This window comes from Phyllobates terribilis, unplaced genomic scaffold (genome assembly GCF_046119375.1).
Source record: "Phyllobates terribilis strain yellow unplaced genomic scaffold, ASM4611937v1 Scaffold_2__4_contigs__length_985480577, whole genome shotgun sequence".
In the NCBI taxonomy this organism is placed as follows: domain Eukaryota; kingdom Metazoa; phylum Chordata; class Amphibia; order Anura; family Dendrobatidae; genus Phyllobates; species Phyllobates terribilis.
In genome coordinates this window covers 947,588,219-947,612,615 of record NW_027362762.1, presented here as the reverse complement: position 1 = coordinate 947,612,615, position 24,397 = coordinate 947,588,219, and the positions used below count along the sequence as shown (strand labels likewise).

Below are 24,397 nucleotides of genomic sequence, written 5' to 3'. Positions count from 1 at the left end.
TGGGCCCTATATATCCCAGTCCGACAATTAACACAATGATCGAACAGAGATCTATCTGATTCTCTCACTACCATTCAGCTTGTACGTCTGAGTCTCAGCACAGCAGGCGCAATTAAGTCACAAGCTCGAGCCTGCTGCGCAGAGCCTCAGTCCACACACTACACAGAGTGGAGCAGCACAACAGTGGAACGTGGCCAGATGAGTGGTACTGTATTTTTGCTTTCTTTTATCAGTCAGTAGGGCCATCATGCTCTGTGGTGATGGGGACCATTGTGGTAGCGTTCATACTGTGTTTGGGGGAATTGTAGTGGTGGGGCCATTATACTGTATGAGGTGATGTGGCGGTCTCATTGTGTGGGGTGATCATGCTATATGAGGGTATGTACTGTGGGGACATCATGCTGTGCGTATGGCGGAATTCACTGCTGGGTGGGGGTATCATGCAGTGTGTTAAGATGTATTTTTAGAGGCATTATACTGCATGGGGCCAAAAAAAGGTGTATTGTAGTGGGTGGAAACAGTAAGGGGCTTAAGAAGGTGCAAAATTACTGTGTATGTGCTGCAATACATGTCTCTCTCCCTATCTTCAAAAATTATGAGGTATGCCATTTTGTGACTCTTCCTTACTCCACTGAGAGGGAAGGGGGGGCCTAATAAGGACTTTTTCTATAGGGCCCCATGGTTTCTATTTACGCCCCTGGTCGTGTTCTCCTAGCTCCACCATATGAAGTAGGTAACACTTGGTATAAGTCACTTCACTAGTACATGGTGTGTGTTATACTCCCCGAGTAGACAGGGCTCTGCCTTTTTTTTTCTTGTGAGAGAGGAAGAGACAATGAGACAGGAAGTTACATCGCTTCATAAACTCCACCCTCCCAACAGTATCACATCAAACACACTGATAGACTTACTACCATTTCTAAAAGTGGGACCACCCGGCCTAGTTCCATCATCATAAACACACATAATAACTAATGAAGGAGTTGAGGGTCCCCCTTTTCCTGCAGTCATGTGCCCCCTTCGCTTAATACTCCAGATTGTTTATACATAGTGATATGAAAAATTAAGAAATAACTCATCAAATACTTTTCAAAAATATCGATAAAATACGATTCTCCCGATAGTCATTGTCTGAGGATAGATTCTGCTCACTGATGGTATAAATAGAAAAATTACTGCCCGAAAATAGAGAAAAAAACTCCTCCACCTCCATGTGGAGCTCCATGAAGAACTGTATTATTTTGCTGTTTATAGTTCCCTTTGTATCTGACAAATCCCAAAAGAGAAGTTCTCACAATTCACAGAGAAGTTTTTGTTAATTTTGCAGATGTGAAAATTGAAGTTGGGCCAGTGGAGTACGGGAAAAGTGCAACACTAAAGTGTATTCTACCTCCGCCCATTACTGCCGGGCAAGTGACATGGACAAAGGTTGTAGACGGCAGAGAAACCACTGTAGCCACGTACACGTCAGACTCCAGAGCTGAAATCAGTGACGGTTATAAGGATCGTGTCTAGATGAGCACTTCAGGCCTAAACGAGACGGCGATCACGGTCAATAAAACCAGCATTCAGGATGAAGGTTGCTACCGATGTACTTTTACTTCCTTCCTTGAAGGGTCAAGAATGAAAGAAGTCTGTCTTACTCTTCCTGGTAAGTTTTGCCAACTTTTTTTCTTTCTAGACTATATTTGTTTGTTCTAAAAAAAAAAGAAAAATAGAAAAACATGAACACATTCAAGGGGTTGTATTAGATTAAAAAAACATGGCGAAAGAAGGTATATTTCAAGTATTACGCTCAACCTTTATGTGACAGGAGCTAAAGTGCAAAACCAAAAATGGGCCGAGGACAGGAATAGCACTATCTCCATTTGAAGGCAACTATGTTTTGTAAAAGAAATTGATTTTCTACCCGTATGCCATCAATGTCCAATTTTTCCTATTGACTATGGGTTTCCACTATGTTTTATGTAAACCCAATTTGGCATCTAAGGGGAGCTGAGTGTGTAATAAAAAAGGAACGTGTACTCACCTCCCTGAGGAGCTCCGCTCCTCTGCTCTCGCTCTTGGCCTGTGGTGGGGAGGTTAATGTAATGGCTGCAGACAATCACAATCTTGACTTGGATAAAATGTGAAGGCTGCAGCTGCTCAGCATTTGCTGATTGGCTGCAGCTGGCTCATGACGCCCTCCATTGGATGTTAATGCTTCAGGCCAACGTGGGTCACAGCTCCAAGAGTGGAGATGCGGCGCCCATCAGGGAGGTGAGTCAAGTTTTATTTTACTTTATAACCCCCCCTTATCAATTATTATTATTTATTATTGAATTGTTGCCGAGATTTTCATACGTGATATTCGGATGTAGCTTATAACCATTATAAGGAGGAGGTGGTCACTTGCTTAAGACCCCAGAACAATAGGAAGCAGCTCTCTTTAGAAGACTCAGCTCACTCATGCACATGGTTGTCCACTATGGATTCCTGAAGCCAAACTCAAGGTTAACAGCTGATCGCTGGACCTACTTCATTTCTCGATCATTTCTAACATTATGTCCTCCCTCTGTCTAAAACTGAATCTGTCAAAAACTGAACTGCTCGTCTTTCCTCCCTCCACTAACCTACCTGTGCCCGATATTGCCATTTCCGTTTGTGGCTCAACCATTACTCCCCAGCAACAAGCCTGCTGTCTTGGGGTCATTTTTGACTCAGATCTTTCCTTCACTCCTCACATCAAATCACTCGCTCGTTCATGTCATCTACACCTCAAAAACATCTCAAGAATCAGGACTTTTCTCACCTTTGACTCGGCAAAAACTCTTACTGTAGCTCTTATTCATTCTCGTCTGGACTATTGCAACTCTCTACTAATCGGTCTCCCTCTTACTAAACTCTACCTTCTCCAATCCGTCCTTAATGCAGCAGCCAGGATCATATTCCTCGCCAACCGCTACACCGATGCCTCTTCCCTGTGCCAGTCATTGCATTGGTTACCCATCCAATATAGAGTTCAATTTAAACTTATCACGCTTACCCACAAAGCGCTCCATCCTTCAGTACCCCCCTACATCTCCTCCCTTGTCTCAGTCTAGCACCCTACACGTGCCCTCCGTTCTGCCAATAACTTAAAACTAAAATCCTCCATAATCCGAACTTCCCACTCCCGTCTCCAAGATTTCTCGCGTGCTGCGCCAATTCTTTGGAATGCACTACTCAGGACAGTTTGATTAATTCCCAATACCCATAGTTTCAAGCGGACCCTAAAAACCCATTTCTTTAGACTGGCGTACTGCCTCCACACACTATCTGTCCGTCCCAGGTTTCCCCCATATTAAAATCTTCTTCAATTTCAGGTTCATACCAACCATGCACTTAATAGCCTCGGTCAGGACTGCACACATACAGGTGACCAGGCGACCAGTCCATGTATTAGTATTTATCCTATTTAGTATATCAAGGCTGCATTATACAATATATGTAGATTCTACCTTTTGTGTCTCCCCCATTTCCTCATAGACTGTAAGCTTGCGAGCAGGGCCCTCACTACTTTCGATATGAGATATGCTTATTCTGTATTGTCTGTATAAGTCCCCCCTAAAATTTGTAAAGCGCTGCGGAATATGTTGGCGCTATAAAAATAAAAATTATTATTATTATTATTAGATCTTTTTTTTCCTGAAATAATTGTATGATATTTCTTAGCTCTGAAATTCCAACATCACAGGATGGATAGACATGTTACTAAACTGCAAATTTTAAAAAAAATGGAAACAAGATTTTTAAAATATCTGGATTACTTCCGTCTGGAGTATGAGCACCACGTGCAGAAATCCCGGGACCTACAGCCTCAGCCCTATTGATGGTCATCTGAGGAAGGTTCTGCTGCTCTGAATGCACTCGGACATATCATCAAGATCCTCTGCTGGCAGCTCTCTGTGCTATTGCCGATCAATGACGTTCCAGATATGCTCGATGGCAGACAAGTGTGGAGATGCAGGCGGATCACAGTACCACGAGAAACATAGAACATTGCGTTGAGTTGAAAAATGTCTCTTGGTACACTCGGGAGAAATGGCCGTACCACTGATTCCACTACCAAATTAATGTAACGTTGAGCAGTTAGTGCACGAGGAGTGAAGATTCGAGGAGTTTGCCTACCTAACATTATACCCTCATGCACCATAATTCCAGGAGTAGGACCGATCTGATGTTCAGTTGTGAAGGCATCTTCATATCATTGCCCATACAGTCTCATTAGATTCAAAGAATGCAAAGTAGTGATCCATTCTGCACCGCAAGTGAAACTTGATGTCACACACCGAGCCTTAGGCATCAGACGGCGTCTACACAAACCATCAGAGGGTGTTGGCATGATATTGGGCTATGAGACAGACATCCGGCTACTTGTGTATCATTGACCTCACATTACTGCTCTCAAAACCTATCATGGTGCAGAGAACGATGGCAATCGAAGCTATAATCGAGATCTATCCTCTTCAGCGATGAGTCCCATTTTCGTCTTGGACAACATGATAGCCATGGATTGGTCGGTAGACCACATGGGCAAAGCCACGAGGGAAAGTTAGAGTCTGAGGAGCAGGTTTTCAACACGACAATGCCAGGCAGTATGTTGCTGGTGCTACTGTGAGCAGCCTGCTTGGTCTAAACGTGCTACGATGGCTGCAGCGTCACCAGACTTGTCTCCCATCGAACACAGCTGGGGCGTCATTTGTCGGTGATTACACAGGAGCTGCCAGCAGCGGCTCTTGATGATTTGCCCGAGTGCATTCAGTGGCAGAACATTCCTCAGACATTATTAATAACCTCATTAATAGCAGTCAAGATGTGTAAGTGCGGAGATGTCTGAGCTCATGCTCAATACTGAATATACGGTATCGAGATGTTTTTGAAATGTTCTTCTGTTTTTCCATCATCTGCATATCAGTAACACATCTAGCCATCATGTGACATCCATAATTCAACATCATTTTACACATTTATATATTTTTGTCTAGATTTTGTTTTAGATTTTTTAATTTTATTTTACAATATTTATATAATCTTTATATAAAAAAAAAAAGTCATAAATTCACTATTCTCACAGGCGAGGTGTTCATTGAAAAACATCACAGGGTGAGACTCCTTCAACCCGTGACCCTGAAGTGCATCAGAAGAAAAATATCAAGGGATGAAAAAAGAAAAATCACGCAGGTATTGTGGCAGAAAAATGCCGAAAACATCGCAATCTACAATATCATTTTAAAGGAATACATTAATTCAAAATATCGAGGATTCCTAAGTCTGACGATGGAAGACATGGACACGTCTTTCCTCACCCTGTCCAGGGTTAACGCGAGCGATGAAGGAACTTACAAATGTCTGTTCAACGTGTTTCCCGTAGGATCGGCTGCAGCGGAGACGTCCTTACAAGTCTACGGTACGGGAAACCACACAAGGTTGTTTTATAAATGATGGCTTCTAAAGATAAAATACTAAACATAAGTCTATTCCAACCTCACAACCAATTTTAAACAAAATGGAAATTTTTTTTTACCAGAATTTTTTGTTATAAATCAGTCCCTTAATTCCTACTTGCATTCATTTGGTCGGCGGTCAAGAGTTAAGGGACATGTCAATGTGATATGACTGTAGGATCAGGTTACGTAGGGTTTGTTGTCTGTTATCATCGAAACATATTGTCCTGTATAGGAGCTTAAAACGATTAAATTTTTCGATTTAGACAATTTATACCGTTGATTCTTTTATCACTTTGGATGCATTGGAGCAATTAAAAAATATTATCCTCGAAAGGTGGATAGAGTCTGACAATGAGTCTCGTTATTTTTTAAGGATATGTTCATGTTTTTAAGCCTCAGTAGGAAATGTCAGACTAACTTAATTTCCTTCTATGACAGAATCACTGACTGGGTGGATCAGGGAAATGCTGTAGATATAGTATATCTTGACTTCAGCAAAGCATTTGACAAAGTATCTCACACCATCCTTATTGAAAAAATGACCAAGTATGCAATGGACCAGGCAACTGTTAGGTGGATTCATAACTGGCTTAGTGATCGGACTCAAAGGGTGGTTGTAAATGGCTTCACATCCAGCTGGATGAATGTCTCAAGTGGGGTACCACAGGGCTCCGTCCTGGGACCTGTATTGTTCAACATCTTTATCAATGATTTAGATGAAGGAATTGAGGGTAAACTGATTAAATTTGCTGATGACACAAAGCTAGGAGGGATAGCTAATACTAGAGAAGAGAGAGAGAGGATTCAAAAAGACCTAAATAAACTGGAGCAGTGGGCAGCAACCAACAGAATGGTTTTTAACAGGGAAAAATGCAAAGTACTACATCTGGGCAATAAAAATGAAAAAAGCATATACAGAATGGGAGGAATAGAGCTAAGCAACAGTACATGTGAAAAAGACTTAGGTATACTAATAGATCATAGACTGAACATGAGTCAACAGTGTGATGCAGCAGCAAAAAAGGCAAATACAATTCTGGGATGTATTAACAGAAGCATACAGTCTAGATCACGTGAAGTCATTATCGGTCTTTACTCCTCTTTGGTCAGACCTCATCTGGAATACTGTGTACAGTTTTGGGCACCACATTTTAAAAAAGACATAGACAAACTGGAGCAAGTTCAGAGAAGAGCGACCAGAATGGTGACTGGTCTGCAAACCATGTCCTATGAGGAACGGTTGCAGGATTTGGGAATGTTTAGCTTGCAAAAAAGAAGACTGAGAGGAGACTTAATAACTGTCTACAAATATGTCAAGGGCTGTCACATTGTAGAAGGATCATCTTTATTCTCATTTGCACAAGGAAAGACTAGAAGCAATGGGATGAAACTAAATGGGAGGAGACACAGATTAGATATTAGAAAAAACTTTTTGACAGTTAGGGTGATTAATGAGTGGAACAGGCTGCCACGAGAGGTGGTGAGTTCCCCTTCAATGGACGTCTTCAAACAGAGGCTGGACAGACATCTGTCTGAGATGATCTAGTGAATCCTGCTTTGAGCAGGGGGTTGGACCAGATGACCCAGGAGGTCCCTTCCAACTCTACCATTCTATGATTCTATGATTCTATGAAATTCTGATCATTTCTTTATATGAAAAAATTTTAATAAAGTTTTTTCCTCTGACTTTACTCATAAGAAAATAAATATTTTTAAGGGACCTTTTTTTTGGACCCATAAAAGACACAAGATATTTTGAGATATTTGTGTGAGATAGTTTGATCATGGAAGTAGCTATAGATAGTGCAGAGGTAGCAGATATAACCAATCCCCAGTACTTTAAAAGACTTTTAGAAAACCTGTCACCATTTTACCAATGGTCGGTATTTGCTACTATTCTTTTCCCGCTGTTACCCTGAGTATTACGTTGTTTTCTTTTTTTAAAATCCACCAAACTGTTCCAAAGATGTGGGCCTTCTTATTTACAGTTAATTTTTTTAGTTTTTACCTAGGAGGTGGTGCCTATAGGGTAATTATGCAGTCTAAAGACACGCCCCAGAGGATCCACACCTTTTAATAAAGACCATAAAAATGAGCTCGAAATACATAGACCAGTATCTCTGGAACTGTATGTCAGTTTAAAAAAAAATAAAACAACAAAAAGCTTAGTTGCACAATGGGATTAAAAAGGCAAAAAAATTGGCAACTGCTGAAATGTTGACATGGCCTGTTTAAATGGGTGGTCCACTATTTTTATTTAGCTTGAAATTAGGCCCAGGGTGCTTGCAAAATAAAAAGAAAACGTACTCAACTAGTAGACCTCCGCTGCTCCTCCCCCCTGCTGCCAGCATTCCTCACTGGTCTCATGGTTTCTTCTTCCGGCACATGATCATCAGATGATTGATGAAACCAAGCAGTGGCTGCTAACTGGCTTCATAGATTACCTAATGCCCTTCGAGAAGAGAAACTTAGAAACAAGGGGAAGACCCATAGATGTTTTTAGATTAATACCACTATGGATCCACTTTTAAACTAATTAAAAGTAGTGGACAACCCCTATAAAGGTTCCTCCACTACATCTGAAGACACCAGTTGTATAAATGATACATTTTGCATTGGGGCCCACATCTTTAAGTTACTCTGGACCATTTATTATAGCAACTTGTCCACAGTCCCAGACTCAAGTCTCTGTTTTCTCTTCTAGAGCCTTTGAACGTAACAGTGTCGAAGGATCATGACAATGGGTGTCTTAAAATAACATGTGTGGCCCGTAGTTGGCCTCGTCCTGTGATTTCTTGGGTGGATGTAGTAGAAGGATCCCTCAATGGCACCAGCTATGATGGATTCCTGACTGTTACAAGCTGGATACTGATAAGAAGTCCGGACACAAAGCAGATAAAAATGCCAAAGTGCAAAGTTATCTACTTAGAAGAAGAATCGATATTCAGGGTGTCTGCAGGTAAGGAAGGGAAAACCACAAAATCACACACAGATCATCTTGTATCCTGCCAAGTAAAGGGCATTGGCATTAGCACCATAGATTATAATAATAGATTGTAATTAGTGTTGAGCGCGCATGCTCGACACTGCTCGGTACTCGCCCGAGCATCACGCTACTCGGGATGTTCGGCGAGCACCGAGTATTTCCGGGTTACTCGGACGGGAGCTCGGGTCTCCCCCCTGCACGTTTGGCGCTCTTTACAGAGCCAATGAACATGCAGGGATTGCCAGCCAGTCACTGTAATGCCGCAGCCATGTTTGTGGGCATTACAGTGATTGGCTGGCCGCACGGCGTCACCTCGAGTATTTAAAACCGGGCGCCGCCATCTTGGACACAGTCGCTCCGGATCAGACAGTGTAGGGACAGCGCTGCTGAGCTAGGGAGAGATTTATACTGCGAAATAGTTAGTGTAGGGTCTGTAAAGGCTGTCAGATCAAACAAACAGTTCTCCTCAGGACTAATATCTGTGACGCCCAGCTGTGCTTGGTATCACAGATCCTAGAAGGGTGTATTGAAGGATTCCTCCTCAAGAGGCCCCCATAACCATTCACACATCTTCACCTTCCACCTCAGACCACCAGAGGGAGCCCGTTAGGGAGATATATAAGGGAAGGTGGAGCCAGGCAGCTCAGCCTGTTGATGAGTTCCTGCAGAGCGAGACACAGAAACAGGTCAGTCTGCAGTGGAGCTCAGTGACTCAGCAATTCCTCTGGAGAGTTCAGTTAGTGCAAGCCTGAATACAGAGTTGAGCCCGGTTGAGTCATAGCTCAGAATAGAGAGATTTAGGTGTGCCGGCGCCATAAGATCGGTGAAGTGCGGCACGCTGCCGTTAGTGTGAGTAGCCTATTGAGGGTCCGAGTAGGCCGAAGGCAAAAGACTAGAGAGTTAGTTCATAGGGGGCAGAGGAGCTTAATCAGCTCACCCCGAAGAAGAAGTAGTTACCGGACACCGGGTCCGAAGCTTGCCGGGATCTCCATGACCCAGTAAGATAAACCGGAATCCCTGGAGAACTATAGGCCCCAGAATCGCTAAAGTGCTGATACGTACCAGAGCCAGGAGACACATAGGCCCCGTAGGTCGGGAGCGTGCACTCCAAGAGAAGGCCCTACCACAAGGTCAGCCAGCGCAGGACAGAGACAAAGTTAGGCCTAGCTCCAGGCAGGTCAGAAACTTACTACGCAGAAGCAAGAACCAGGGGGCCCAAAACCTGCTCATTGGGGAGGATCCGGACATACACCCTTCACCCTACAGTGCTCCGGGGAGTGCCTGAAATTCCACCAGTAAAAGGTACTGAAGTGACTATCGTGTCTGTCCCTGTTCTTGCTCTGGCCCGGCGGAGTCTCTTTGTCCTGCATCCCCGTTCTTATACTGCCCTGAGGCCCAGCTCCACCTGTGGGGAGCTATACCATCAAGCTGCCTTATCATCAGCCTCAGTGGACTGCGCAGCGCTGGTGATCCTCACCAGAAGCCACAGGTGGCGTCACAAACTCTTTTATAAACTTAACCAAAAACAACAACCCTTTTAAAGGAGAGGCCCAGGGTACGGGCCCGGGAGCCGACCAACGCGACATCCCTAAAGTCCAGGCTAAAGGCCCGGGTACCGAGTTATCCCCATCTCCCTCTGGGCTAGTCATATCCATCCCAGATATCAGGCAGGCAGGCTGTATAGGAGACGCAGTGGTTATACCAGCAAACGCTGCATTACAGTCCTGTGCGCTCCTGTTGCTGAAATTGCTGGACTTAGCTGCAGGTCTCTGGGGCCAGTAAAAATCCTTTTTTTTCATCTAAATTCTCTTTTTTTTTTCCTCCTACACACTGTACAAATACCCGTCTTATTAACTTATTGGTGTCCCCTCCCCCCCCCAACAAAAAAAAAAAAGTGTGTCTCTGATTTTTCAGACACAAATATATCTGTTGAAAAGAGTCTGGTATAGGCCACAGAAACAGAAGTGTGGTTTTGCAGTTCCACGGGTAAAATCTCTGTAGTATCCAGTTTTGGGCCTTTGGAATCTAAAAAAAAAAACAGTTTGAGTGTGTCGCTCACTGTTCAGCCGCAAATCTATATTTTTAAAAAAGTCTGGTATATACACCAGTAAATTAAAACTGTGGTTTTGCTGTTCCACGGTAAAAAATCTCTATTATACTGCTTTTCGCATTTTTTGCAGTAAAAAAAACAGTAGTGTCTCCTGAGTGTTCTGACACAAAAATATATCTGTTGAAAATAGTCTGGTGTACGCCTGACAAATCCCAGTGTGGTTTTACAGTTCTACGGGTAAAATCCCTGTAGTATCCAGTTTTGGGCCTTTGGTATCTAAAAAAAAAAAACAGTTTGAGTGTGTCGCTCACTGTTCAGCCGCAAATCTATATTTTTAAAAAGTGTGGTATACCCCAGTAAACAATTACTGTGGTATAATTATCTCTATCATTCAGGTTTTGGTATTTTTTTCCGTAAGGAAAAACAGTAATAGTTTCTCCCTGATTGTTCTGATTGTTTAAAAGAGTCGGGTGTAGGCCAGAGAAATAGAACTGTGGTTTTCCTCTTCCACGGTTCTAATCTACTCTTTATTACCCTTTTTCCATTGATAGTGCAAGTGTAAGCTATTTTACTTTCTTTACAATGGGCAAGGCGCGTGGCAAGGAACGTGGAACTGGACGTTCTGGTGATGGTGCGTGCAGAGGACGGGGCCGTGGCCAAGGTGAAAATGTGCCACAACCAACAGCCACATCTTCTCGCTCCCAGTTCTTGACCGAATTACTATGGAAGCACACAACAACACCACTATTGCGAACTGATCAGTGTGAACAGGTTATTAATTGGATAGCAGATAATACTTCCAGTTACCTGGGCACCACCACCTCCGGTCTGTCTTCCACACAGTCAACTCTTAGTAGCCGTGAGTCTCGACTGCATACTCCTCATCACCCTGATGCTCCTTCCTCCCACCATGCCGAGTGTCGTCAGACAGCAATTGATCCCACACTTGGACACTCTGAAGAGCTGTTCACTGGTCCATTTCCAGATTTGTGCCCCTCGCCTGCTCTGCTTGAAGTGGTGGAAGAGGAGATCCCATGTAGCGATGCCCAAATATTTGAACAGCCATGGCCACAGGAAGTCGACGCTGGCAATTTGTCACAAGAGGTGGATGATGACGAGACACAATTGCCAGGAAGTGAGGAGGAGCATCGTGGTGCGCAAGTGGAAGAGGAGGAGGTGGTGGATGATCTAGTAACTGACCCAACGTGGCAGGAGGACATGCAGAGTGAGGCCAGCAGCACACAGGGGGAGGGAGGCAGAGTACCCCAACAGGCAGGAAGAAGCAGTGTGGTGGCCGCAGACAGAAGGCGGGCAACCGTTCCCCGTAACACCAACACGAGGGACGTTGCCAGTACAAGCGGTAGGTCTTCCAGAGTCTGGAATTTTTTTAAAGACTCTGCTGATAACCCCAAAAAGGCCATATGTACCACCTGCCACGCCAGCATCAGCAGGGGTGACAAAACTACCAGGCTGACCACCACCAGCATGATCAGGCACATGGCAGCAAAGCACCCGACTTTGTGGGGCGAAACCCAGGGTCCACGACCCGTGTCAGCGGGTGTCACCACTGCTTCTTCCACTGTTGTGCGTGCAGTAGAACCCTCTTTTGTGTGTGCAAGGCAATCCCCTGTCCATACTGCATGTAAAGATGCCCCCTCCTATCAGTCTTCACTTGTTATGGCAGTTTCTCAAGAAACAGCATCAACCTCTATCTCCTCGTCCCACCGCAGCGTCCAATTGTCCATATCCCAGACCTTTGAACGAAAACGGAAATTCGCAGCTAACGCCCCACAGGCCACAGTCCTAAATTCGCACATTTCACGACTGCTTGCATTGGAAATGCTGCCTTTTAGGCTGGTGGAGACGGAATCCTTCCGCAACCTTATGGCGGTGCCCGTCCCTCGGTACTCAGTCCCCAGCCGACACTATTTTGCCCGGTGTGCCATCCCCGCACTACACAAGCACGTGTCCCAAAACATCTGCCGTGCCCTCAACAACACAGTTACTGGGAGAGTCCACCTGACAACGAACATGTGGACAAGTGCTTGTGGCCAGGGACGGTACATCTCCCTGATGGCACACTGGGTAAACATAGTGGAAGCCGGGACCCAGTCGGATCTTGGGACTTAACACATCCTCCCCACACCGAGGATTGCGGGCCCTATGTCAGTCAGAGATGCCCCCACAGTGTACAGCTCTTGCGCATCCTCCTCCTCCTCCTCCTCCTCCTCATGTTCAGCCTCCATCTCAGATATCACCACATCAGTTACAAGCTGGAAGCACTGCAGTACTGCCTCCGCCAAGCGGCAACAGGCTGTGCTGAAACTCATAAGCTTAGGTGATAAACCTCACACTGCTTGTGTGTTGTGGACAGCTGTGAAAGAGCAGGCAGATCTGTGGCTGAGACCGCTGAACCTACATCCAGGCATGGTCGTGTGTGACAATGGCCGTAACCTGGTGGCGGCTCTGAGGCGAGATCACACACGTACCATGCCTGGCTCATGTGCTTAACCTTGTGGTTCAGCGGTTTCTTAAATTGTACCCCGAGTTGCCAGATCTGCTCGTGAAAGTACGCCGCCTGTCAGCTCATTTTCGCAAGTCGGCTACAGCTTCCGCCGCCCTTGCTGTGTTGCAGCAGCGTTTGCAGCTTCCGGCACACCGACTGGTGTGTGATGTCCCCACATGTTGGAACTCTACCCTGCACATGTTGCAAAGGATTTGTGAGCAGAGGAGAGCAGTTGTGGAGTACCAGCTGCAACAAGGCCGTCGATATTCAGGCCAGACTCCACACATAAGACCTCATAAGTGGACCTGGATGTCTGACATATGTCCCATCCTGACAAACTTTGAGGAGGCCACTAAGATGGTGAGTGGCGATGACGCCATCATTAGTGTGAGCATTAGTGTTGAGCGAACATGCTCGACACTGCTCGGTACTCACCCGAGCATCACGCTACTCGGGATGTTCGGCGAGCACCGAGCATTTCCGGGTTACTCGGGCAGGAGCTCGGGTCTCCGCCCTGCATGTTTGGCGCTCTTTACAGAGCCAATGAACATGCAGGGATTGCCAGCCAGTCACTGTAATGTCGCAGCCATGTTGGTTGTGGGCATTACAGTGATTGGCTGGCCGCACAGCGTCACTTCGAGTATTTAAAACCGGGCGCAGCCATCTTGGACACAGTCGCTCCGGATCAGACAGTGTAGGGACAGCGCTGCTGATTTAGGGAGAGATATAAACTGCAAAATAGTTAGTGTAGGGTCTGTAAAGGCTGCCAGATCAAACAAACAGTCCTTCTCAGGACTAATATCCATCCCAGATATCAGGCAGGCAGGCTGTATAGGAGACGCAGTGGTTATATCAGCAAACGCTGCATTACAGTCCTGTGTGCTGCTCCTGTTGCTGAAATTGCTGGACTTAGCTCCAGGTCTCAGGGGACAAGAAAAATCCTTTTTTTTTCATCTAAATCCTCTTTTTTTTTTCCTCCTTCACCCTGTACAAATACCTGTCTTATTAACCTTTTGGTGTCCCCCCCCCAAAAAAAAAGTGTGTCTCTGATTTTTCAGACACAAATATATCTGTTGAAAATAGTCAGGTGTAGGCTAGAGAAACAGAAGTGTTGTTTTGCACTTCCACGGTTCAAACCTCTGTATTATCCACTTTTGGGCCATTTGTATCTAAAAAAAAAACAGTTTGAGTGTGTCGCTCACTGTTCAGCCGCAAATATATCCATTTAAAAAAGTCTGGTATACCCCAGTAAACAATAACTGTGGTTTTGCCATCCCACGGTAAAAAATCTCTATTATTCAGGTTTTGGTATATTTTTCGTAAAGAAAAACAGTAGTGTCTCCTGACTGTTGTGACACAAAAATATATCTGTTGAAAATAGTCTGGTGTAGGCTCGACAAATCCCAGTGTGGTTTTGCAGTTCCACGGGTCAAATCTCTGTACTATCCAGTTTTAGGCCTTTGGTATCTAAAAAAACACAGTTTGAGTGTGTCGCTCACTGTTCAGCCGCAAATCTATATATTTAAAAAACTCTGGTATACCCCAGTAAACAATAACTGTGGTTTTGCCATCCCACGGTAAAAAATCTCTATTATTCAGGTTTTGGTATATTTTCCGTAAAGAAAAACGGTAGTGTCTCCTGACTGTTGTGACACAAAAATATATCTGTTGAAAATAGTCTGGTGTAGGCCCGACTAATCCCAGTGTGGTTTTGCAGTTCCACGGGTCAAATCTCTGTACTATCCAGTTTTGGGCCTTTGGTATCTAAAAAAACACAGTTTGAGTGTGTCGCTCACTGTTCAGCCGCAAATCTATATATTTAAAAAACTCTGGTATACCCCAGTAAACAATAACTGTGGTTTTGCCATCCCACGGTAAAAAATCTCTATTATTCAGGTTTTGGTATATTTTCCGTAAAGAAAAACAGTAGTGTCTCCTGACTGTTGTGACACAAAAATATATCTGTTGAAAATAGTCTGGTGTAGGCTCGACAAATCCCAGTGTGGTTTTGCAGTTCCACGGGTCAAATCTCTGTACTATCCACTTTTGGGCCATTTGTATCTAAAAAAAAAACAGTTTGAGTGTGTCGCTCACTGTTCAGCCGCAAATATATCCATTTAAAAAAGTCTGGTATACCCCAGTAAACAATAACTGTGGTTTTGCCATCCCACGGTAAAAAATGTCTATTATTCAGGTTTTGGTATATTTTCCGTAAAGAAAAACAGTAGTGTCTCCTGACTGTTGTGACACAAAAATATATCTGTTGAAAATAGTCTGGTGTAGGCCCGACAAATCCCAGTGTGGTTTTGCAGTTCCACGGGTCAAATCTCTGTACTATCCAGTTTTGGGCCTTTGGTATCTAAAAAAACACAGTTTGAGTGTGTCGCTCACTGTTCAGCCGCAAATCTATATATTTAAAAAACTCTGGTATACCCCAGTAAACAATAACTGTGGTTTTGCCATCCCACGGTAAAAAATCTCTATTATTCAGGTTTTGGTATATTTTCCGTAAAGAAAAACAGTAGTGTCTCCTGACTGTTGTGACACAAAAATATATCTGTTGAAAATAGTCTGGTGTAGGCTCGACAAATCCCAGTGTGGTTTTGCAGTTCCACGGGCCAAATCTCTGTACTATCCACTTTTGGGCCATTTGTATCTAAAAAAAAAACAGTTTGAGTGTGTCGCTCATTGTTCAGCCGCAAATCTATATATTTAAAAATCTCTGGTATACCCCAGTAAACAATAACTGTGGTTTTGCCATCCCACGGTAAAAAATCTCTATTATTCAGGTTTTGGTATATTTTACGTAAAGAAAAACAGTAGTGTCTCCTGACTGTTGTGACACAAAAATATATCTGTTGAAAATAGTCTGGTGTAGGCTCGACAAATCCCAGTGTGGTTTTGCAGTTCCACGGGTCAAATCTCTGTACTATCCAGTTTTGGGCCTTTGGTATCTAAAAAAAAACAGTTTCAGTGTGTCGCTCACTGTTCATCCGCAAATCTATATATTTAAAAAAGTCTGGTATACCCCAGTAAACAATAACTGTGGTTTTGCCATCCCACGGTAAAAAATCTCTATTATTCAGGTTTTGGTATATTTTTCGTAAAGAAAAACAGTAGTGTCTCCTGACTGTTGTGACACAAAAATATATCTGTTGAAAATAGTCTGGTGTAGGCTCGACAAATCCCAGTGTGGTTTTGCAGTTCCATGGGTCAAATCTTTGTACTATCCAGTTTTGGGCCTTTGGTATCTAAAAAAAAACTGTTTGAGTGTGTCGCTCACTGTTCAGTCGCAAATCTATATATTTAAAAAAGTTTGGTATACCCCAGTAAACAATAACTGTGGTTTTGCCATCCCACTGTAAAAAATCTCTATTATTCAGGTTTTGGCATTTTTTACCTAAAGAAAAACAGTAATAGTTTCTCCCTGATTGTTCAGATTGTTTAAAAGAGTCGAGTGTAGGCCAGAGAAATAGAACTGTGGTTTTCCTCTTCCACGGTTCTAATCTACTTTTTATTACCCTTTATCCATTGATAGTGCAAGTGTAAGCTATTTTACTTCCTTTACAATGGGCAAGGCGCATGGCAAGGGACATGGAAGTGGATGTTCTGGTGATGGTTCGTGCAGAGGACGGGGCCGTGGCCAAGGTGAAAATGTGCCACAACCAAAAGCCACATCTTCTCGCTCCCAGTTCTTGACCGAATTACTAGTGAAGCACAGAACAACACCAATATTGAGAACTGATCAGTGTGAACAGGTTATTAATTGGATAGCAGATAATACTTCCAGTTGCCTGGGCACCACCACCTCCGGTCTGTCTTCCACACAGTCAACTCTTAGTAGCCGTGAGTCTCGACTGCATACTCCTCCTCACCCTGATGCTCCTTCCTCCCACCATGCCGAGTGTCGTCAGACAGCAATTGATCCCACACTTGGACACTCTGAAGAGCTGTTCACTGGTCCATTTCCAGATTTGTGCCCCTCGCCTGCTCTGCTTGAAGTGGTGGAAGAGGAGATCCCATGTAGCGATGCCCAAATATTTGAACAGCCATGGCCACAGGAAGTCGACGCTGGCAATTTGTCACAAGAGGTGGACGATGACGAGACACAATTGCCAGGAAGTGAGGAGGAGCATCGTGGTGCGCAAGTGGAAGAGGAGGAGGTGGTGGATGATCTAGTAACTGACCCAACGTGGCAGGAGGACATGCAGAGTGAGGCCAGCAGCACACAGGGGGAGGGAGGCAGAGTACCCCAACAGGCAGGAAGAAGCAGTGTGGTGGCCGCAGACAGAAGGCGGGCAACCGTTCCCCGTAACACCAACACGAGGGACGTTGCCAGTACAAGCGGTAGGTCTTCCAGAGTCTGGAATTTTTTTAATGACTCTGCTGATAACCCCAAAAAGGCCATATGTTCCACCTGCCATGCCAGCATCAGCAGGGGTGACAAAACTACCAGGCTGACCACCACCAGCATGATCAGGCACATGGCAGCAAAGCACCCGACTTTGTGGGGCGAAACCCAGGGTCCACGACCAGTGTTAGCGGGTGTCACCACTGTTTCTTCCACTGTTGTGCGTGCAATAGAACCCCCTTTTGTGTGTGCAAGGCAATCCCCTGTCCATACTGCATGTAAAGATGCCCCCTCCTCTCAGTCTTCACTTGTTATGGCAGTTTCTCAAGAAACAGCATCAACGTCCATGTCCACGTCCCACCGCAGCGTTCAATTGTCCATATCCCAGACCTTTGAACGAAAGCGGAAATTCGCAGCTAACGCCCCACAGGCCACAGTCCTAAATTCGCACATTTCACAACTGCTTGCGTTGGAAATGCTGCCTTTTAGGCTGGTGGAGATGGAATCCTTCCGCAATCTTATGGTGGTGGCCATCCCTCGGTACTCGGTCCCCAGCCGACACTATTTTGCCCGGTGTGCCATCCCCGCACTACACAAGCACGTGTCCCAAAGCATCTGCCGTGCCCTCAACAACGAAGTTACTGGGAGAGTCCACCTGACAACAGACACGTGGACAAGTGCTTGTGGCCAGGGACGGTACATCTCTCTGAAGGCACACTGGGTAAACATAGTGGAAGCCGGGACCCAGTCGGACCTTGGGACGGAACACGTCCTCCCCACACCCAGGATTGCGGGCCCTATGTCAGTCATAGTTGACCCCACAGTGTATAGCTCCTGCGCATCATCCTCCTCCTCCTCATGTTCAGCCTCCATCTCAGATATCACCACATCAGTTACAAGCTGGAAGCACTGCAGTACGGCAACAGGCTGTGCTGAAACTCATAAGCTTGGGTGATAAACCTCACACTGCTTGTGAGTTGTGGACAGCTGTGAAAGAGCAGGCAGATCTGTGGCTGAGACTGCTGAACCTACATCCCGGCATGGTCGTGTGTGACAATGGCCGTAACCTGGTGTCAGTTCTGAGGCGAGGTGAGATCACACACGTACTATGCCTGGCTCATGTGCTTAACCTCGTGGTTCAGCGGTTTCTTAAATCGTACCCCGAGTTGCCAGATGTGCTCGTGAAAGTACGCCGCCTGTCAGCTCATTTTCGCAAGTCGGCTACAGCTTCCGCCGCCCTTGCTGTGTTGCAGCAGCGTTTGCAGCTTCCGGCACACCGACTGGTGTGTGATGTCCCCACATGTTGGAACTCTACCCTCCACATGTTGCAAAGGATTTGTGAGCAGAAGAGAGCAGTTGTGGAGTACCAGATGCAACAAGGCCGTCGATATTCAGGTCAGACTCCACACATAAGATCTCAGGAGTGGACCTGGATATCTGACATATATACCATCCTGACAAACTTTGAGGAGGCCACCAAGATGGTGAGTGGCGGTGACGCCATCATTAGTGTCAGCGTCCCACTTGTCTGTCTTTTGCAGAGAATTAAAGTCTAGGCATTGCAGCCAAAGTATGATGAGATGGATCAAGAAGCCGTAGTGGGCGATTACACACAGCCCAGCCTCATCTCATCCCAACGTGCATTGGGGGACAATGAGGGAGAGGAGGAGGAGGAGAAAGAACAGGAGCTGCTATCATGCGCTGTAGACGGTAGTACCTGTACAAGTGTCATACCGTCGGTTCAGCGTGGGTGGCCTGAGGTCAGGGGGGAGGAGGAGGAGAGCATGGTCAGTCGACATCTTGGTGAGGACACGGAAATCTTGCCCGTTACCAGTCTGGCACGCATGGCTGACTTTATGTTACGCTGCCTTAACCGTGACCCTCGCGTTGTCAAAATGTTGGGTGACAGTCATTACTGGTTGGTGACACTTTTAGACCCCCGCTACAAGGAGAACTTTCACTCTCTTATTCCTGAGGTGGAGAGGTCTACAAAAATGGGGCAGTACCAGAAGGCCCTTGCTGCAGACCTGTTAAAAAAATTCCCATCTGAACACGCTAGCGGCAGAGGTCATAGTTCGTTGACCAACCAAAGCGTACAAGCGAGAGAGAGGCAATTCCAATCCAGCAGAGGCAGGGGAACACTGTCAACGTTCTGGGACAGTTTTCTCAGACCCTCCCTTCGGACAGAGTACTCTCACAAGGAGTGGAAAGTTTCAAAAGATGGTGAGGGAGTACCTTGCCGACCGTACCAGCATCCTCCGTGATTCCTCTGTGCCTTTTAATTATTGGGTATCCAAGCTGGACACTTGGAATGAACTCGCTCTGTACGCCTTGGAGGTCCTGGCCTGCCCTGCCGCTAGGGTGTTATCGGAGCGTGTTTTTAGTGCCGCTGGGGGAATTATAACTGATAAGCGCACTCGCCTGTCAACTGACAATGCTGACAAGCTGACCCTTATCAAAATGAACAAGGGCTGGATTGGGCCAGACTTCTCATCACCACCAAATGACAGCAGAGTAACATAAAGTCAAATCCACTGTGTTATTTCGGGAGGTGTATTCACATGCACCGCTTCACACCCACACATGGGTATATGCTTCCTCATTTCGGTTGTTTTATGTTCTTCTCCTTATCCTCAGCCTCCACCACCAGTATACCACCAGGCTGACCGTGGTCCGTGTTGCCATTATTGAAAGTTCCTCCGTCCTTATTTTTGTCAGCTTTTGCTTGGAAGGCATAAGCAAAGACTGTGGGAGACCCACTCCCCAATAATGGGAATAATATTTTTAAGATGCTGTACTGTATGGCTCTTGTAAGGGGCATTAAAAGCGTCTTGTTATATCACTCTGACCTCCACATCTCTTGTAAGGGGCATTAAAAGCGTCTTGTTATACCACTCTGACCTCCACGTCTCTTGTAAGGTGCATTAAAAGCATCTTGTTATACCACTCTGACCTCCACGTCTCTTCTGAGGGGCATTAAAAGCGTCTTGCTATACCACTCTGACCTCCACGTCTCTTGTAAGGGGCATTAAAAGCGTCATGTTATACCACTCTGACCTCCACGTCTCTTCTGAGGGGTATTAAAAGCTTCTTGTTATACCACTCTGACCTCCACATCTCTTGTAAGGGGCATTAAAAGCATCTTGTTATACCACTCTGACCTCCACGTTTCTTGTAAGGTGCATTAAAAGTGTCTTGTTATACCACTCTGACCTCCACGTCTCTTGTAAGGGGCATTAAAAGCGTCTTGTTATACCACTCTGACCTCCACGTCTCTTGTAAGGGGCATTAAAAGCGTCTTGTTATACCACTTTGACCTCCACGTCTCTTCTGAGGGGCATTAAAAGCGTCTTGTTATACCACTCTGACCTCCACGTCTCTTGTAAGGGGCATTAAAACCGTTTTGTAAAGCTACTGGGACCTCCACGATTTTTCGAACGGGCATTGCATTTCCTCCTAATTTTTGGAAGCTTTTGCTTGGAAGGCATAAGCAAAGACTATGGGAGACCCACTCCCCAATAATGTGACTTATGTGTGTAATATGCTGTACTGCATGGCTCTTGTAAGGGGCATTGCAAGTTGCTCCGTCCTAATTTTTGGAAGCTTTTGCTTGAAAGGCATAAGCAAATACTATGGGAGACCCACTCCCCAATAATGGGAACAATGTTTGTAATATGCTGTACTGCATGGCTCTTGTAAGGGGCATTGCAAGTTGCTCCGTCTTAATTTTGGGAAGCTTTTGCTTGGAAGGCATAAGCAAATACTATGGGAGACCCACTCCCCAATAATAGGACTTATGTTTGTAATATGCTGTACTGCATGGCTCTTGTAAGGGGTCATTGCAAGTTGCTCCGTCCTAATTTTTGGAAGCTTTTGCTTGGAAGGCGTAAGCAAATACTATGGGAGACCCACTCCCCAATAATGTGAATAATGTTTGTAATATGATGTACTGCATGACTCTTGTAAGGGGCATTACAAGTTGCTCAGTCTTAATTTTTGGAAGCTTTTGCTTGGAAGGCATAAGCAAATACTATGGGAGACCCACTCCCCAATAATGGGAATAATGTTTGTAATATGCTGTACTGCATGGCTCTTGTAAGGGGCATTGCAAGTTGTTCCGTCTTCATTTTGGGAAGCTTTTGCTTGGAACGCATAAGCAAATACTATAGGAGACCCACTCCCCAATAATGGGAATAATGTTTGTAATATGCTGTACTGCATGGCTCTTGTAAGGGGCATTCAAGGGGCATTCAAACCGTCTTGTTAAGCTACTGGGGCCTCCACGTCTTTTCCGAGGGGCATTAAAACCGTCTTGTTAAGCTACTGCGACCTCCACCACTTTTCCGAGGGGCATTAAAACCGTCTTGTTAAGCTACTGTGACCTCCACGTCTCTTCAAAGGGGCATTAAAAGCGTCTTCTTAAGCCACTCTGAACTCCACAGCTCTTCCAAGGGGCATTGCATTTCCTCCTAATTTTAGTCAGCTTTTGCTTTTCAATGCAAAGGCGAAAACTAAGGGAGACCCACTCCCCAATAATGGGTAGAAGGTTTTTAGTACGCTGTAATCCACATCTGTTTCAAGGGGCATTGGCTGCGGGGCTGTTACATAACAATGTCAATCAAGTCCTGGTTGACCCGGCGCCGGTATGGGAAGTGAGTACAGGATATTTTTATTTTACAAGGGGAACTACTTTATTTTAAAAGGGGTTGTCCAAGTAATGCTCTTTAAGGCCCCACATACACATTTTAATTAGCTAAATCTGCCGATATTGGTGGAATTGATCTTTCTTGGGTACCTAACAATTATCTTCCGGCAAATATTGTCAGAGTGAGCGAAGGATCCAGCATGTTGGATTTCCAAGGGCCGATCATTTTCTTCATTAGCAGATAAGCAACTGGTAAGGTAGTTTGGAGGAGGTCTGAGGAGTCGAGAGGAGGGGCAAATAAGTCCAGAAGAGGGCAAATGAGTCTGGAGGAGGGGCAGATGAGTCCAGAAGAGGGGCAAATGAGTCCAGAAGAGGGCAAATGAGTCCGGAGGAGGGGCAGATGAGTCCAGAGGAGCGGCAAATGGGTCCAGAAAAGGGTAAATAAGTCCAGAGGAGGGGCAAATGAGTATGTAAGAATGGGGATATGAGTCTGGAAGAGGGGCAAATTTGTCCAGAATACCGCAAATGAGTCTGGAGGAGGGGCAAATGAGTCCAGAAGAGGGCAAATGAGTCCAGAGGAGGGGCAAATTAGTCTGGAGGCGGGGAAAATGAGTCTGGAGGAGGGGAAAATGAGTCCAGAAGAGAACAAATGAGTCTGGAGGAGGGACAAATAAGTCTAGATTAGGGGCTAATGAGTCCAGAAGAGGGCAAATGAGTCTGAAGGAGGGGCAAATGAGTCCAGAAGAGGGTCAAATGAGTCTGAAGGAGGGGCAAATGAGTCCAGAAGAGGGCAAATAAGTTTGGAGGAGGACAGAGGAGTCTGGCGATGGCTCTCTCATGGAGGATACAGGAGTATTCAGGTCCGTTTGTGCTGTGTATGAGAGTCAGGAATTATAGTTTTAATTAGTTTTGCTACTATATTGTTTACTTGTATATTCTTTTATATTTTAAGTTATGATTCTCATTTTATTATCTTTTATATTAGATCACTGATTAAGCTCTCAGATCTGAGATGAAGCAAAGAAATAGTTCAAGGCAAAAGGCAAGAAAAACAAGAGGGTGAAACGACAACGGTTTTAATAATTAAAAACTGAGACTCACGTACGTCTTACAAAATACACTATACGGGTTTACTATGTAATTATAACAGGAAATATTCATTCCGACCTTCCTCCCACTTAGTGACTGATAGAGTTTCCTTATATCGATATAGATACAGAGGAGGCAACACCAGGCTCTGGACTAACACAGAGAACTTATTCTGGGTCAGATGTAGGTCCGTAGAGAACTTGGCTAAATTTGTCTGCAATATATATACAAAAAACATACAATGCATAACCGCCACAGTAATGCCCACGTAATAGAGCTCTACAGTGGTTTAATGGGTGGGTACTAGTGTTGAGTGAGTATGTTTTATTAACCCTTTCGCCGAGTATGCTCGGGCCGAGCTCCGAGTATTTATAGCTGCTCGGTGATATGGTTGAATTGCTCCCGTGTGTATGATTTGCAACTGTTTGACAGCTTTAGTACATGTAAGGAATGTCTATTTCTTACACATTCTTCACATGTAATAAAACTGTCAAACAGTTGCAAATCATGCACACGGGAGCGATTCAACCATATCACCGAGCAGCTGTAAATACTCAGAGCTCGGCCCGAGCATACTCGGCGAAAGGGTTAATAGAACATATTCGCTCAACACTAGTGGGTACGGAGGGACTTTATACCTGGAAAAGGTGTGAGCCTATGTCAGAAAACTTTACTCCCGTACTCACAGAAGAAATGTGGGGCTTCTGGAGAACAGGCAACATGGCTATAAACAGGGATGTGGTTTCAACCGGAGATTTTCCATGTACTTGCATTGTGCCGCTTCATTGGAGATTATTCTCTGGATCCCTGAATATTTCTTCTCTGTATCTAGTGTTGAGCATACCGATACTGAAATATCGGGTATCGGCCGATATTCGCGGTATCGGAATTCCGATACTTAATTCCGATACTTTTACAATATCGAATACCGGAATCGGAAGTTCCCATAATGCCTGCGCTCTGCAGTGTCTCTGAAGGAAGACAAGCTGGATGGCAGCGCTCAGCTGATATCCAGCCTGTCATCAGAATGCCATCCCAGCGTGAGAGAATTCTCCTGATTGTTTAAAAACCGGCGGGCGGTAAAAAGCCGCCGGCTTTTAAACAATCACACAGCCCCATACTGCTTCCCCGCAGCCTCCGACCCCGATCCTCCGCTCCCCCCATCCTGATCGTAAGTTAGGACCGGGCGGGGAGCGCAGCACCAAGGAGCGGGGAGCGAAGGACACGGGCGGGGAAGCCGGCAGTGAAAAGACTTCACCGCCGGCTTTCCCGTTCTGTGCTGCGCTTTCCCACCGGTTATTT

The 24,397-nt window shown here is 45.2% G+C and overlaps 1 pseudogene; it reads left to right on the top strand.

Moving 5' to 3' along the window:
* Window positions 1–23,345, top strand: part of LOC141239266 (neural cell adhesion molecule 1-like) — a 56,149-nt pseudogene extending 32,804 nt beyond the window's left edge.
* Window positions 23,346–24,397: the final 1,052 nt, after the last annotated feature.